The following is a 15,436-nucleotide window of genomic DNA, read 5'->3' as shown; positions in this document are numbered from 1 at the left end:
TATTTATAATATATATAACTTTATAATAGGATAGACTTCTAGATTAAAATTAAATATGAAAATATAAATATAAATTAAATATCTAGATCATTTCCATATGAGATAAACTACTAAAATTATTAATCACTAAATAAATGTAGATTTAAGCTTATGTACTTTAGGCTGGTTGTTAAAGGGGAACTAGAGATAATTGCGTGCACTGGTAAGCATATCCTGTGCTATGGGGAAATAAGATTTAAAACCAATGAAACCACGTACTTCCTAATTTTCACTAGATATTAAGGCTACTAAGGGTTAAGAATTTTAATTAATACATGTAATTAAAACTACTAAAAACAAAGGATGAATGAAAACAACTGTACATAAATATGTATATGAAAATGTATTTTAAAAGTGAGATGTATTTTAATAAGGAAAATATAAAACGTATGGGTTTTCCTTAAGAGGAAAAGAGGGTAATTTTGTCTTAGAGCAAGATGACTTATTGATCCAGAATAAAAAAGGAGAAAAAGACTAAGACAAAAAAATGAGTAGATATAGAAAGTTGCAGAAGGTCTATGAGAGAAGAACTTTATTTGTGGTCACAGTACTAAGATTAGATAGATTTTACTTGAAAGTTAAAAAAAACTCAGTAATGTACTGGTGCAAAGTTAGAATTAGGTCTCTCTGTTAAAAGGACACATTTTCTTGGAGTATTGGTCTCCCCGTGATTGCGAAAGGTTTTTTTCCTTACTCGTTAAATAATTGGCTTAGAAACACAGATTTTGTGTTTAATTGAGGTAATTTTTTGTACTTCATGTTGTCTTTTTAAAAGCCTTTTATTATTGAAGAAAAGTGAATTTTTTCTATACTAAAAGAGCTAAACTTTTTTTTTTCCCCACAACGAAACTTTTTGTGTTTGCCTTGAAAATCATTGTCACTTTGGTGTTGTTTCACAGTGACCCGTGAACCTACTTAATCAAGTGTTTTAAACCTTTTGACATTTTTGACAGCTCCCCAAAATCACATTCTAAATTAAGTCTTTTGGACCTCAAATTAACATTGAGAGTTTCCAGCAGGGTCCCTGAAATATATCAAAAGAATTAATTTTATCTCCTTGTAACAAGAGGGAAGTTAAATTAATTAGACTTATTTGATGTGTTAAATTGCATGAGAGGCACTGCCAAATAATAAGTGATGCTGAACTTCCTCTAAGTTATATTTGTCATTGATAAGAGTGTTCTAGAAATTGTATAAAATTCCTGGAAATCTCATATTTTCTGGTATAATGTTATCAGTTATAAAACTAATGATTGTCTTATAATGCTCTATTTTTAAGAGTAACCAAATTTTCTTCCTGAAATATTTTGAAAGCAACTATGACACAACATTGCAAAATGTTCGTAGAAAATGATGACTTCAGCAACACGGATGGAACTGGAGAACATTACATTAAGTGAAATAAGACAGGAACCAAAAGTTAAGCACTGCATTGTCTCACGCATATGTGGAAGCTAAAAAAAGTTGAACACATGGAAGTGAAAAATAGAAGAGAGGTTACTAGAGGCTGGGAAGGGCAGGTGGCAGGGGGAGTACTGAGAGACTACACTCTCCTTACACAATTATAGGATACATAATTAGATAGGAGGAATAAATTCTAGTGTTCTATAGCACTGTCCAATGACTATAGTTAACAATAGTATATATTCTCAAATAGCTAGAAGAGAGGATATTGAATGTTCCCAGCACAAGAAAATGACAAATATTTGAGATGATGGATGTGCTAATTACCCTGATCTGATCACTATACATAGTATACATCAAAACATCACTATGTACCCCATAAATATGTATCATTATTATGTACATATTTGCCAATTTTTAAAAAATAAGTAGAAAAAAGACTGGTAAGTACAGGCGTCTGATAACTAAGATTATGCTATTGGACTAGGTAAGTAGTTCCAAAACTCTAAGAGAAAACTGATAGTTTCATGAAACTGTTAACAAAATATCAAACAAAACAAAAAAGTTAATTAGATGAGGCTAAATTAACTGATGAGAATGATTATGATTATTCATTTTATTACTTTTGTTGAAACGTTGGTTTTTTTTTAATGTATTTTCTAGATTTAGGGAAATTTTTTTCTTTTTTCTTAAGCTGTCAATAACTTACATTAATTTGATAAAATATACTTTTTAAATAGAAAGGGAACATTTATCTTTTTCTTCCTAACTGATGGTTCCAGGATTTGGAAACTCTTCTTAAATATTCTTATTTGCAATATGGGTATTTGCACTGGTTCAATAAAAATATACTCTCTTTGTAATAGGACATAAGTGGGCAAGTTCTTTGCTTGACTTTTTGTCTAGAGAAGTTTTAAAAGTCTAATCTGAGATTTCTCATGCAGTCAAAAATCATATGAAAAAAGCTCAACATCAATGATCATTAGAGAAATGCAAACCAAAACCACAAAAAATAAGATACTACTTGGCACCAGTCAGAATGGCTACTATTAAAAAGTCAAAAACCAACAGATGCTGGCCAAGTTGGGGAGAAAAAGGAAGACTTATACACTGTCAGTGGGAGTGTAAATTAGTTCAACCAATGTGGAAGATAGTGTGGTGAAGACCGAAAAACAGAAATACAATTCTACCCAGCAATTCCATTACTGGGTATATGCCCAAAGGAATAGAAATCCTTCCATTATAAAGACGCAGCTACACATAAGTTCACTGCAGTGCTATTCACAATAGCAAAGACATAGAATCAACCTAAATGCCCATCAATGGTAGACTGGATAAAGAAAATGTGATACATATACACCATGGAATACTATGCAGCCATAAAAAAAAAAGAGATCATGTCCTCTGCAGGAAAATGGATGGACTAGGGGCTATTATCCTTTGCAAACTAATGCAGGGACAGAAACCTAAATACTGATGTTCTCACTTATAAGTGGGAGCTAAAAGATGAGAACACATGGACACACAGAGGAGAACAACACACACTGGGGTTTATCAGAGGGTGGAGGATGGGAGGAGAAAGAAAAAAGGTCAGGAAAAATAACTAATGGGTACTAGGCTTAATACCTGGGTGACAAAATAATCTGTACAACAAACCCCCATGACACAAGTTTACCTATATAACAAACCTGCCCATGTACCCTGAACTTAAAATAAATGTTAACATAAAAAAAGTCTGATTTGGGATTTCTCATTACAGCTAGTTTTAAATAACTAAGATTGACTGATACAAACACAATAAAGCACCTTGGATATTATATTTTATAGCATATACAGAATTATTATTCTTGCATTTACATACACATTCAGGTCAAGTTTCATGAAACCGATGGCAGCAGTGGCTCATCTGGCCACTGCCAAGACACTGGCTGCAGCGAGGTGGTGTAGCCTAGGCCTTCTGCTCTATGGAGCAGGCAGGAGACCCATCCCTGGGTGCCACTGCAGCTGCCCAAGCCTAGCTGTAGATCCTGGCATCTCTGTGCTCTTGGAGGCCTCGGAAGGCCTCCCAGTCCTTTGCAGGCTCAGAAGTGCCTGCTCCTGCTCCCTGGCCTCTCCCCACTCCCGGTGCCCACTCCAATCATGCAGTAAGGTTGCATCTGAGCCTGGGCACCGTCATAGCCCTGCTGGGTGGGTGCACACTTAAAGCAGTATTGGGACACCAGCCCCCTGCCTCCTCAGTCCCCTTCTGGACTTTGGGCACTGACAAGCATGGGAGGAAATCCAAGATGGGGCTGAGGGCAGCTCAGCGCTGGCCTGTGAGTGTCCCTTCATGTGAGCAGCCTGGATGTCACGGATGGTGGCAGGAGGCAGATAGGCTCCTGGGAGGAAGGTGGTGGGTCGCTGGTGAAGCCCCACCTTCAAAGTCTGGGGGTTGGGCTGCCAGTCCTGTGGACTGGAGGTAGAGCTTGTGGTGCTTTTCCTTGTGCCCATCCATGGCTGCTGATGGACCAATCAGCATGCACTTCCCCCATCTGAAGACAATACATACCCCAGACTTAGCCAGAGAAGAGCAGTCTGTGGGGACGACCAGTTGCAGAGAGGAGCTACCCTCTCCAGGGCCTCATCTCTGCTGAGAACTGCAGAAGTTGGGTCGACCAGCTGGAGAGAGGACCTACCCTCTCTGCTGAGAGTTGAACAGATGTTGGGATGACCAGCTACAGAGAGGAGCTACCCTCTGTGCTGAGAGCGGAACAGATATTGGGAAGAACAGCTGCAGAGAGGAGCTACCTTCTCCAGGGCCTCCTTTCTGCTGAGAGCTGCAGATAACTGGATGACGAGCTGCAGAGAGGAGCTATCCTCTTCAGGGCCTCCTGTATGCTGAGAGTGGCAGATGACCAAAATGATCAGCTGCAGAGAAGACCTACCCTCTCTCCTGAGAGCTGAACACTCACTGGGATGACCTGCCTACATAGAGGAGCCACCCATTTCAGGGCCTCCTCTCTGCTGAGAGCTGAAGACTCAATGAGACAATCTGCCTACAGAGAGGGGCTACTCTACTGCAGGTCTCCTCTGAGCTGTTCTCACATGCAATAAACCTTCTCATCATCTTGCTCATCCTCCACTTGTCTGCCTACCTTATTCTCCCTGGATGCAAGACCAAAACTTGGGCAGAGGCACCACTGGCCACAGAGGTTTCCAGCCAGAGAAGCAACACTGCAATCACAAAACTAGACTTATTTTGTAGAAACAAAATAATTGTGATTATTTTTGGTAAAAATAGGAGTGACTATAATAAAGACTGTATTTCAGTAGAAAACTGTAACACACCCATTATCAAATTCTGATCATGTTCATTTTTTTGAAGTTTTATGTCCCTGTAAACTGGATTGAGTCTTGATTTTCCTGGTTTCACTAAAATTAAAACTGCCCATTTCCCAAACCCTTCAAGCTGAAGTTGGATGATTTTAGCTTCAGAAAAATCACTACAACAGATCATGTATGAATAACTTTCATGCCTGCTGCTATGGGGATCACTTGGAGAGTTTACCAGGACAACCAACGACATAACCAGAGACATTCAAACTGCAAATGAGGTAAATCCATCAGACTGCAGCTGCCATCCTCATTTCATCTTATGAAGATGCTTTAAACTCAAATCTAGAAATCTCAACTAACTAGCCTCTGAACTAAAAAACTAAGATCATAGTTTGCTCGAAATATTAACCTCTGTTTTTCTTTTGTTTTCATAGATACATACCCTGAGTTTTCTTTAAGCTGTGTAACTTAACAAGAAAAACTTATGCTCATATTGATAAGAAATGGTGTTTCTATGTCAACAAATCAGAAATAGTTGCCCCAAAATTAAAGAACTTAAGAAATATATACATATATATATATTCAAATCAGGTACTACCTCCGTTATTGATTTATTTAGTTGATTAAATTCTGGAAACTCTGCTCCAGGGAATTTTTTAGTCCTTGGATATTATTCTCCTGATTGTCGTTGCCTTTATATCCTGAGTGTGTCGTAGTCTCTCACATGGTGGTTCCCACCAGCCACTCACTCATCAAATGATTGCCATCAAGGATTAGACAACTTGGATAAGTCAACAGCCCAACTACTCAAGCCTACAAAGACTATGCAATTTTGGATAGTGCTGACTATGTGATTTTACATCCTAGGGTAGCTGTTGATGATGATGGCATCTACAGGACTCTTTGTTCCAGTGACTACATCAGTAGCAGTAACTGAGAATAACGTTATACTGCTTACTCATACTCTTTGCTTGCTGAAAGGATGACCAAAAAGGGAAAATTGTTAAAGTAAATTAAAATTGGAATCAGGCCTCAAGAATCCCCAAGAAGACAAAACCAGGTAGGCCTTATAAATTACCTCAAGCTGGCTTGATTTGCAAACATAAGTGAAACATAAGCTATTTCTTGTAAATGCCCATATTAAAGAAAAACAAAACTTATCTCAATCAATCAGAAGCAGCCAACAAACTTATATAATAGGGACTTCCCAAAGGGATAGACCAAATAAAGCAGCTGTATAACTGTAACCAATCAATTTTTTTTTCTTTTTTGCTGTACTTCTGTGTCCAACTTATAAAAGCCTCTCTCTTGCATTCCCTCAGTGGAGCTCCTGAACTGCTTCTGGTTTGGAACTGCCCAGTTCATGAGCTGTTGTTTACTCAAATAAACTCTTTAAAATTTTATTATATTTCAGACCTAAATATATGGAGAAAGATACTGTGCTCTTAGACTGGGAGACTCAATACCATTAAGATGTCAGTTTTCTCCTATGGATTCTATACAATCCAAATCCAAATCCTAGTTGGATATTATACAGAAATTGATAAGCAGTGTCTAAAATTTATCTAAAAATATAGCCAAATCAATTTGGGGAAGAAGAGTAGGCACGGAGAGGCACTGTCCAGGTTGGAAGAAGACAATGAGGAGCTCCAAGAGAGAGCTGGCCCCTCCCTCCCAAAATGCTTTCCGTGAGTTGCAGATTTTTTCTATTCTGTTTTCCCTTCTTGGAGACAGGGCCCTGTTGGTTTGTTCACTCTATGTCTTTGGTGCCTGGAGCCTATTAAATGCTCAATAAATAATGATCACAGGAATGAATGCATGCTGAAGAGACCACAGCTCATTTGCACACCATCTCTTCAAAGCTCCTCTTGTCTGTCCTCTCCTCTTTCAGTTTCCTGCTGTCCACCTAGCAAGTTTGCCTTTGTGGTTTAGCTTCATCTGTGTAAAAATGTCCCATGTGAGGACTGACAATGTTAGGGCTCTTCTGATGTCAAATGATAGAAACGGAAGTCAAACTAGCTTAAAAAAACTGAATTAATTAGCCAGTTAGTGGGATAAAGATGCAACGTTTGACAGGAATGCTGGTGCTTCCTTTCCATGGAGCTGCAAAGGCTGGTCCTTGGAGGTACCTCAGCAGCTCTTCAGAAGGTTGGCATGATCCCTGAAGACACCAGTTCCTAACTTCCCCACATCCTCTAGTATCCCCCAAAACCCAGATAGTGCCTGTCCACAGCCAGACCACCTTCCATATACAACCTCAGGGTGTTGGTTATTCTTTCCTTATGAGGAGAGATATTCCTTCTTCGATGGTTTTCAGAGGTTGGAAGTGACATTGACAGAGGAAGAAGTGTAGGAGGTAACGTGATGACGTACCAAGAACTTCTTACTGACCAGGCCATGCGTGGCCAGGATCTTGAGGAGTCCATGGCGAAACTTCTGGCCGATGAAGGCGTAGATGAGGGGGTTGAGGCAGCTGTGAAGGATGCCCAGAATCTCAGTGGCATCCAGGGCCCAGCCAATGTCATTGCGATACTCACAGATCTCCTTGATCACCTGGGTCCTCATGAGGGTGTCTGTGAGCAGGACCAGGTGGTAGGGCAGCTAGCAGAGCAGGAAGATGAGGATAACAGCAAAGATGACCTGCATGGCCCAGTGCTTCTGCCCCACGTGGGCCTTAAACAGCATGCACAGGGCGAATCTGTGTCAGAACAGCATGACCAGCAGCGGCACGATGAAGACAAAAGTGTGAGGCTCACTGCAACCTCTGCCTCTTGGGTTCAAGTGATTCTTTTGCCTCAGCCTCCAAGTAGCTGAGACTACAGGCGGGTGCCACCACACCTGGCTAATATTTTGCATATTTAGTACAGATGGGGTTTCACCATATTGGCCAGGCTGCTCTCGAACTCCTGACCTCAGGTGATCTGTCTGCCTCGGCCTCCGAAAGTGCTGGGATTACAGACATGAGCCACTGCACCCAGCCAACAAACAATCTTGACCAAGTGATGCTTCTGGATCAGTGTACAAGTGGCATGGACAATGGGCTGGCAACAGTCCATGCTGATACAGGACAGTAGTAGAATACCACTATAGAAGTTGACTTCCTTCAGGAGTGAGACCACCTTGCACAGGGGTGTGCAAAAATCCGGCCATTCACCTTGGAGGTGGCCCAGATGGGCAAGGTCAGGGCAAAGAGTAGGTTGACTAAGGCTGGGTTCAGCAGGTAGACATCAGTGATGAAGTGGCCAACATTGCTGTATAAGATGACCAGCACCACCAGGAAATTTCCCAGCAGGCTCAGTAGGAACACTAGGGCATAGGTAACGACCACAACATACTTGTCGAGTGTCTCAGTTTCTAGTCTACAGGGGCTGTAATCTTTTGCTGTAGGTGGCATGTCAGTGATGAATGCTCTTCACCAAACCACATCCATGAGTCTGTAATATTCCATATTTTCTTCAGTTTCAGCCATGGTTTGATCTAGCTGGAAGGTTAGACGGAAGGAAATGTGATTTAGTAGCTTGGATTCAAGGCACTCTCATTAAGGATGTGAGAGCAGTTACTGGGATATCCTTTGCTTCCCTGTTGGTTTGGCAACTAGAGCTCCCCTTCCTCCTTTGCCTCCAACCTGGGCTTCTTGGAGGTTGGCTTCCCAGTGTTCTTTACCGTCCATAACTCCAAGGCCTGGCCTGAGTATGGGGTAAGATGGAATACAGGGAAAACGCCTTAGCCCTAGCTCAACCTACAACTGCCTCCTCTCGGCCTGTGTCTCTACCTCTGTCCCTCTTTAGCCTTCTCTATCCTCAGTCTGTGCATTCGGATAGGGGGACCAAGTTGGTCTTGGACATTCAGGGAAGGGCCAGCACTAAGCAAAATGCAAGAAGGCAAACCTGTTCCCAGGTGGCCCCTTCTATTATTTCCTTTCTTATGTTTTCCCTGATTCTTAAAATTTACTAGGTGAAGGAAGTGGTAGCAACACCTTGCATTAACCTGTATTTTAAGCCTTGTCCTCTGTTTAAAGGAATTTTAGCCATTTGAGAGGATAAAGCCTCAATCTTGGTCCTTGAATTTCCCCCCAAAATCTACAGAGTCATTCAAGACTTTTCAAATATTTTCCTGTTGTGAAGCATTTTGCTGAAACAAAAATTTCCCAGAAGCCCAATATGTGAAATAGACAAAAGCCGAGCTGCTGTGGGGGAGGGTTTGCTGATCTCCCAACACAAATGACCCCTAAAAAGGCCCTAAAAGCCCCAGGGTTCTCTAGAAAACCATCTGAAAGCCTTTGGAAAATTACTTGGATTGGTTGTAAGGACATCTAGCATGTAGTTCTCGTTGTATCCTGATTCTACCATTAATAAGTCTTGTGACCTTGAGTGGGGTCTCATACCCCTATAGATTTCAGTCTTCTCATTTGCAAATCGAGGAAGACAGAGTCATCCACCTCTCATTTGCTGCCAGGCCTGAAGATCTATGGTAAGTTCACTCAGATACACACATTTTAGTACGTTCCCTCCCTACCAGTATTTGCATTTCACCAAAGACAAAGTCTTAGGGCAAAGCAATAAACATCAAATTGGAAAACTGTCAGCCTCTTCCCACAAAACGGTGAGGTATAAAAAGAGGGGAGGAGTAGGTTGTGGCCTCTTGTTCACCTACCTCCATGTATGAAGTCAGAGTTTAGTACATGGTCATAAGGGAGGAGGAGGGCAGCCAGTTTATCAGAAATCCTCAGGTCCCACAGAAATGAACACGTTTTCTAAAATAAAGTCAAGCCAAGCCATCCTACCCCAAAGAAAATCCTAGCAAGCAAAGGTGGTTTCCAACCTGAGGCCCCAGCCGGGTGTGTCCAACCGTAGGAGCTGCAGCTCAGGGATCAGAGTGACTTAACAGCTAGAGGGCACTTGATGAATAAAGGGAAATAAGGAAACCAAGTCAGACGACACCTCCCTTCTGAGCCCCACCCATGTCTACATCTGGAGAAGAACAGTTAAGTAAAGGGATCACAGACTCGTGATTAGAGACTGCCAGGGTCCATATGACCAAGCGGAGGTCCCAGGTGTGAAGCTGGGGTTGAGGGTCCGTTATCTGAATTCTCCACTCTATGGATGATCGTTTTTATTCTTTTCCTTTTCTTGGATTTATTTCCATTTGTTTATTCCTAAATTCCCTGGTAGACCACCTGTGGAAACTTGCAACTGTCTGATAAGAATAAAGGGGGACGGATTTGGCTTACAGCAGAGACTTCAGAAGGAGTCCTCTCTATGAGCAAACTGGCGGCAATCCAGTGGGAAGCAGGTGGAGAGCTGCACTTGAGCTGTGTTTGGACAACAGGCACACAATCTTTACTTATTTTACAGGCTTCTTTGAGGTAGTCTGGTGGGGATTTGAAGGGAAAATGAATGCTCCTTTGCTGCCAGCCACTCTTTTGCACAACCAGTGCCAATGACCGGTTGATTGAAATGGCTCTGAGTCTGGGGGCATAGGCCACTCCCAGAGTCTGGATGGTTAGCAGAGAGACCACAGAGCTGGGGCAGTCCACGAATGGAAGAGCTGGGGTCAAGGTCACTGCTCCCCCCATCTCAGTAATGGAGAACGGCTTCTCTGGGAACCTGCCTTAACTTCCCCCGGCAGCTAATGTCTGTCCCCTGGCTTGAGTCTTCTGGCATCTTCATCAATTCTCCATTATAGCATGAACCCTACTATACTGCAATGATGTGTTTGCAAGTCCGTCCTCTCCCAGCCTGTGAGCAAGAATCCTCTTCCATTCATCTTTGTGTTTTCTTTCAGGGACTATAGTAAGTGCTCAATCAATGGTTGTGGAAATAAATAATGGGAGACATTTCTACTGTGATTCATGGATCACATGTCACCAGCGCGATTCATTGTCTATTGCTTTTGGTCACACACTCATACCACAGGTATGCCTGAAAGCTTCACTTCCACATAGCCCACCTGGTCGGCCTGCCATTGTTCCTTCTCAACCATCCTCTAATGGAAGTGTAAATCTTGCCTACCACAAATGTCAAATTTATCATGCCACAAATGCCTACAATTCTGCCACTGGCAAGCCTATTTTTAAAGGTAGATCATACTCTCCTGCTGCACTCTCTTTTCATGTATAAATAGTGACAGGAAGTTTAAAGAGACAGCAGCCAGTCTCAGTTTGTTTTTACTGATGTTGGTTTATCGTGCCGTGATGCCCCTTCCTTACTCACTGATAGAACCACCATTGGATGAGGATGGTCTAAACCAGTTATGCAATCTATTGCCTACTCTCCCAGCCTTCTTTACACCTAGCAGTGGCCAAGGATATGATTTTGGCTAATGAAGGTCAAGGAGAAGGCTGCTGGGAGCTCTGGGAAAACCCTTGCTTTTCCTACCAAAAAGAAAGAAAGACACTGCTTGGCACCCTCTCTCCCTTTTTTTTCCTTTTGCTTGTGACTGCTAGAGCTGCAGCAACCATCATGGGGCCATGAGGAAAAGGGCAAATGAATCAGAAAGAGGGCAGTCAGCCTTGGACATTGCTGAGCCCCCAACCAACATTAGCAAATGTTATGTGTAAAATAACACCACCAAAAAACCCCTCACCCGCTGTTTTTAAGCCACTGGGAGTTAGGTTTTGTTACTAGCAGCTGAGGGCACTCTTCACTGATAACACGATCATCTAATTTGGGGTCTTCCAAACTTCCATTATCTCTAAACCACCTTTCACATTTTGGCCATGTCTGCTGAAGTGTAATATTCTTTAAATCGATTCACTTTTGTTAATTTAATTTAAAATGAGTATGTAATGATTAAAATGAAAACAGATTCACCACGAATCACCCAAAACTTACATTTTTACCGATGGAGCACTTTGCAAAAGCAAACTCAGCTCTGTCTGTGTCTCTGATGCCCAAATTTCCTTCTGAGTTGCATCATCATAATAAACACAAATAAGGTCTTTAACCATGGCCATTTCAAGACATGTTTTCCATAATTAATTGCTTTTTTTCTGGTGTTTTTCTGAAAACTTTTTTTTCAAGCAGCTATAATTCTAAGGTGTTATGTGTTCAAGGAGATTCATGGAAAGGACTCTGACAAGTATAGGTTTTTGGTAACTTTAAGATCATACCATTGGACTGGGTAAGAATTTCCATAACTCTATTGAAGAGACTGATGCTATTATGAAACTTCTAATCAAGGTCAAGCAGAACAAAGTTAATTACATGAGGTTAAATGAACTGAGGAGGATAATGTTTTTTATGAATTTTATTTGAAATTTGGCTGGTTCTTTAAATATTTTGTTTGCTATAGTTTATGAAACTTTGTTTTCTTTTAAACTATTTATAGATTACAGCAATTTGGCCAAATGTACTTTTGTTAACAAAAATGGAAGCATTTACTTTTTCTCCATATAGCATCCTTCCAGAATTTAGAAACTATTTGTGAATATTCTTGTTTGTATGGTAATATAGTTATTTCTTTCCATTCAATAGGAATCGGCTCTCTTTATAACAGGATATATTGACAGTATTGGCTATATTACTAGGGCATTGACTGGGATGACATATTTGAAAATGTCCAGAGAAGGAACCTATAGGTATTGCTGGTGAAGTCTGAAGTCTGCTTTGGTTTGGCTTTCTAGCCTCAAGAGGTTTTAGAGAATCCAATTTGAGATTTCCTATCAAAAGTTCCAACAAAGCAAGCTTTAAAAGAAAACCTCTGTGGTCAATTACTATGTTTGCTGCATTTATAGCAGCAAAGGTTTGATGAGGCTAAACTTATTTTGCAAATAAATTAGTCTTACTTTGATTATCTTTGATAGAAATGACAGTGATTGTAGAGAGAAAAATTATGTTTCAGAAGAAAAATTACAGTGTGCCTGTTATTAGATTGTAGCTCTGCTCGTTGTTTTCAGTTATTATCTTTTTTTTTTTTTTGAGATGGAGTTGTGCGCTGTTGCCTAGGCTGGACTGCAGTGGTGCTATCTCTACTCACTGCAACCTCCACCTCGCGGGTTCACGCCATTCTCCTGCCTCAGCCTCCTGAGTAGCTGGGATTACAGGTACACACCACCACGCCCGGCTAATTTTTTGTATTTTTAGTAGAGATGGGGTTTCACTATGTTGTTCAGGCTGGTCTTGAACTCCTGACCTCAAGTGATCCGCCTGCCTCGGCCTTCCAAAGTGCTGGTTTTACAGGTGTGAGCCACCGTGCCCAGCCTCAGTTTATTATCTACCTGTAGACTGGACTGGATCTTGACTCCTTCTAGATTCCTCCAATCCAATTTTCTCCCATGGAATTACAAAGAACAAGAACTGCTCTGTTCCTGAAGCCTTATAAGCTGGAACTGGGCAACTTAGTGTAAATTTCAAGGAAAACCTTCATGCCTGATGTGTGTGCCATGCAGAGATGCCAAAATACCTGATGCCATAACCAGAGACATTTAAACTGCAAACCAGAGTGAGAAGTTGATGACTTCATGCCGTGGACAGTTTCCCCCAAAACACTGAAGAAGATTCCTCATCGTAATGAGTCTCTTACCTTTCTTAATTTCTCCTTGCTTATGTCTACCCCTTTCACTTGGCAGCATTATGCTGTAATTAGGATTTCATAGCCAGTAGCTTCTCTGGGTAACTTGAGGGAGTGTTGATTCTGTCATATTAAACCCAAAGTTGTACATGACCTAAGAGATCCTTCAGGCCACCCAGTGGCTAACCTTAGCAGCATCCCTAACTCACCTGTTTGTTCAAATTGGACCTGCCGTTCCTTTTATAGAGTTAGACTTCTAGACTCACTCGTTCTCACCCCCCTGTTCTCATTTAACCCAGTCATGGGATGCTAGATAATGTGATTCCCTGTGACTTGGACTGTGAGCCCAGGAAGGACCCTGAGTCTCATTGCCCAGCTCTCTCCTTACACAAAGGAGGATGCAGAGCCTACAGAGGGAGAGTCTGTAGAGGGAAAGACTTATCTCCGGCCACACAGCAAGTGGGGAGAAAATCCCAGCTCTATCTTGTAGGCCAGCATGTGAATATGAAGGTGTGGCCTCCACTGATTGAGCAGTCCCTGGGTGACGACACTGTGCTAATTGTTTAACATCTTTGTTCCATTCAATCCCCACATAACCCTGGGAGGCTAGAGGGGAACCTGGGGCACAGAGAAGGCAAGATTTTTATCCAACATCACAGAGGTACCCAGGATTTGAACTCAAGTCTGTGTGCCCAAAGGGCCCGTGTTCTGGGCCCTGACTTGGTGTAAGTGACCCTGTGAGGGCTCATGCCATGTGGACACTAGGCTGGGGGTGTCCCCTCCTTCCCCATGGGGTGCCCTCAGCCTTGCCCAGGTACTCATCCTCCTCGAGACACACACTCATTGTTTCCTGGGCCCCAGCTGAGTGGAAAATGTGTGTTCTTTGAGGAGAGGGTGCAGAAGTAAAGTGCGGCCCCAGGGCTGGGGCTGAGCAGATGCTGTGTGTGTGTGCGGAGCAGGGCTGGTTTTAATATTGCCTTTCTCTCCAGGGGGATCTCATCCTCTTCTCCTCCCGATGGGTCCTGGGGCCCAGAGAGGGACACTGTGGCCTTGAAAGCTGGTGGCCTTATTCTGAGATCCTAGAGTCAAGACCAGGTATGGAGTGGAAAATCCAGGTATCCTGCCTCCCAGGTTGCAGCTGCTGGAGTTTGGGGTGGGGTGGCAGTGGTACAGCAGTGGGACACAGTGGAGGGGACGGGAGAGGGAAATGGAGGTAAATGAGGGAGGTGGGTGGGACATGGGATTTAGGGAGGATGGGGTCAGGAGTCCAGAGACCTGGGTCTCCATCCTGGACTGGCTACGCACTCACTGTGTGATCTCGGGTAAGTCACTCACCTTCCTTGAGCCTCAGTTTCCCCACCTGTAGACCAAGGATTGGACTGATGGTCTCGGCAGCCTCTTCCAGCCCAGATCCTGTGTGAAATCCATGAACGGCTCCATGTGTCTCCTCCTCTCCCTCATCTCTGCCATGCATTTATCTTCCCTGGCTCCTGGTATCACTCCCCTTCTATCCCCGTAAGTTCCAGGGTTTCCCTGCTACTCACCCAGGAGAGCCTGGCTGGCTGGGGCACGAGAGCGCGGCTCTGCTGCCTGAGTCCCTCCCTAGTGACAGTACCTTGCAGAGCTGTCCCAGGATTTACAGCCTGGGAAGAAGTGATTCAGTTTCAGCCCAGCAGCCTGGAGGGGGAACCTGGCTCACAGCGGTGGGGGAACCGAAGACGCTGCAGGGAAGAAGTGGTAGAGGCAGGATCCAGGGCACCGGGGCAGAATGGTGAGATGGGAAACGGGTCCTCAGGCCGGCCTGGGGTAGAGTCACCTGTTGGCCAAATGGGGGCTGATCCATTGTGGTTAGTGGGACTGCTGCTATTTTCCTTTTCGTTTTCAGCACTTGCTCCTGCTTTTCTTCCTTCTCGCCACCAGGGGGCAGAGGGAGGCCGTGGAGCTCCGCAGCTGCTGTTCCTGTGGTTGTCTCTTCCGTGTTGTTTGGTTGGGTTGTGAGGCGGCGCTCCAGGGTGGAGAGGGGAGGGCGAGGTTCCCACCACGCCCCTCCTTCCTCTCTCCACTTCACTGAGCTGAGCGGTCCCCGTGAGTGCTGGTCACCAGTGCCGACCCCCAGTCCTGATCCCATTCCCGAAAGGATGGATGTGAGACCACTAATGAGATCCTG

General features: G+C 43.1%; 1 protein-coding gene and 1 pseudogene across 1 annotated transcript in view; both read right to left on the bottom strand.

The window, feature by feature from the left end:
- The window catches only part of RUFY4 (RUN and FYVE domain containing 4), a 65,011-nt gene extending 49,866 nt beyond the window's left edge, over positions 1–15,145 (bottom strand). The window contains exons 1-2 of the mRNA XM_017891573.1: positions 14,814–15,145; positions 14,605–14,682 (exon numbers count right to left, since the gene is read on the bottom strand). The gene's annotated coding sequence lies outside the window, so the exon portion shown is untranslated. The remainder of the gene's footprint in view (positions 1–14,604; positions 14,683–14,813) is intronic.
- Positions 7,072–10,740, bottom strand: LOC108541836 (C-X-C chemokine receptor type 1-like; annotated as a pseudogene).
- Positions 15,146–15,436: the final 291 nt, after the last annotated feature.

This window comes from Rhinopithecus bieti, unplaced genomic scaffold (assembly GCF_001698545.2).
Source record: "Rhinopithecus bieti isolate Rb0 unplaced genomic scaffold, ASM169854v2 scaffold_21117, whole genome shotgun sequence".
Taxonomy (NCBI): Eukaryota; Metazoa; Chordata; class Mammalia; order Primates; family Cercopithecidae; genus Rhinopithecus; species Rhinopithecus bieti.
This window is presented reverse-complemented; position numbering and strand designations above follow the sequence as displayed.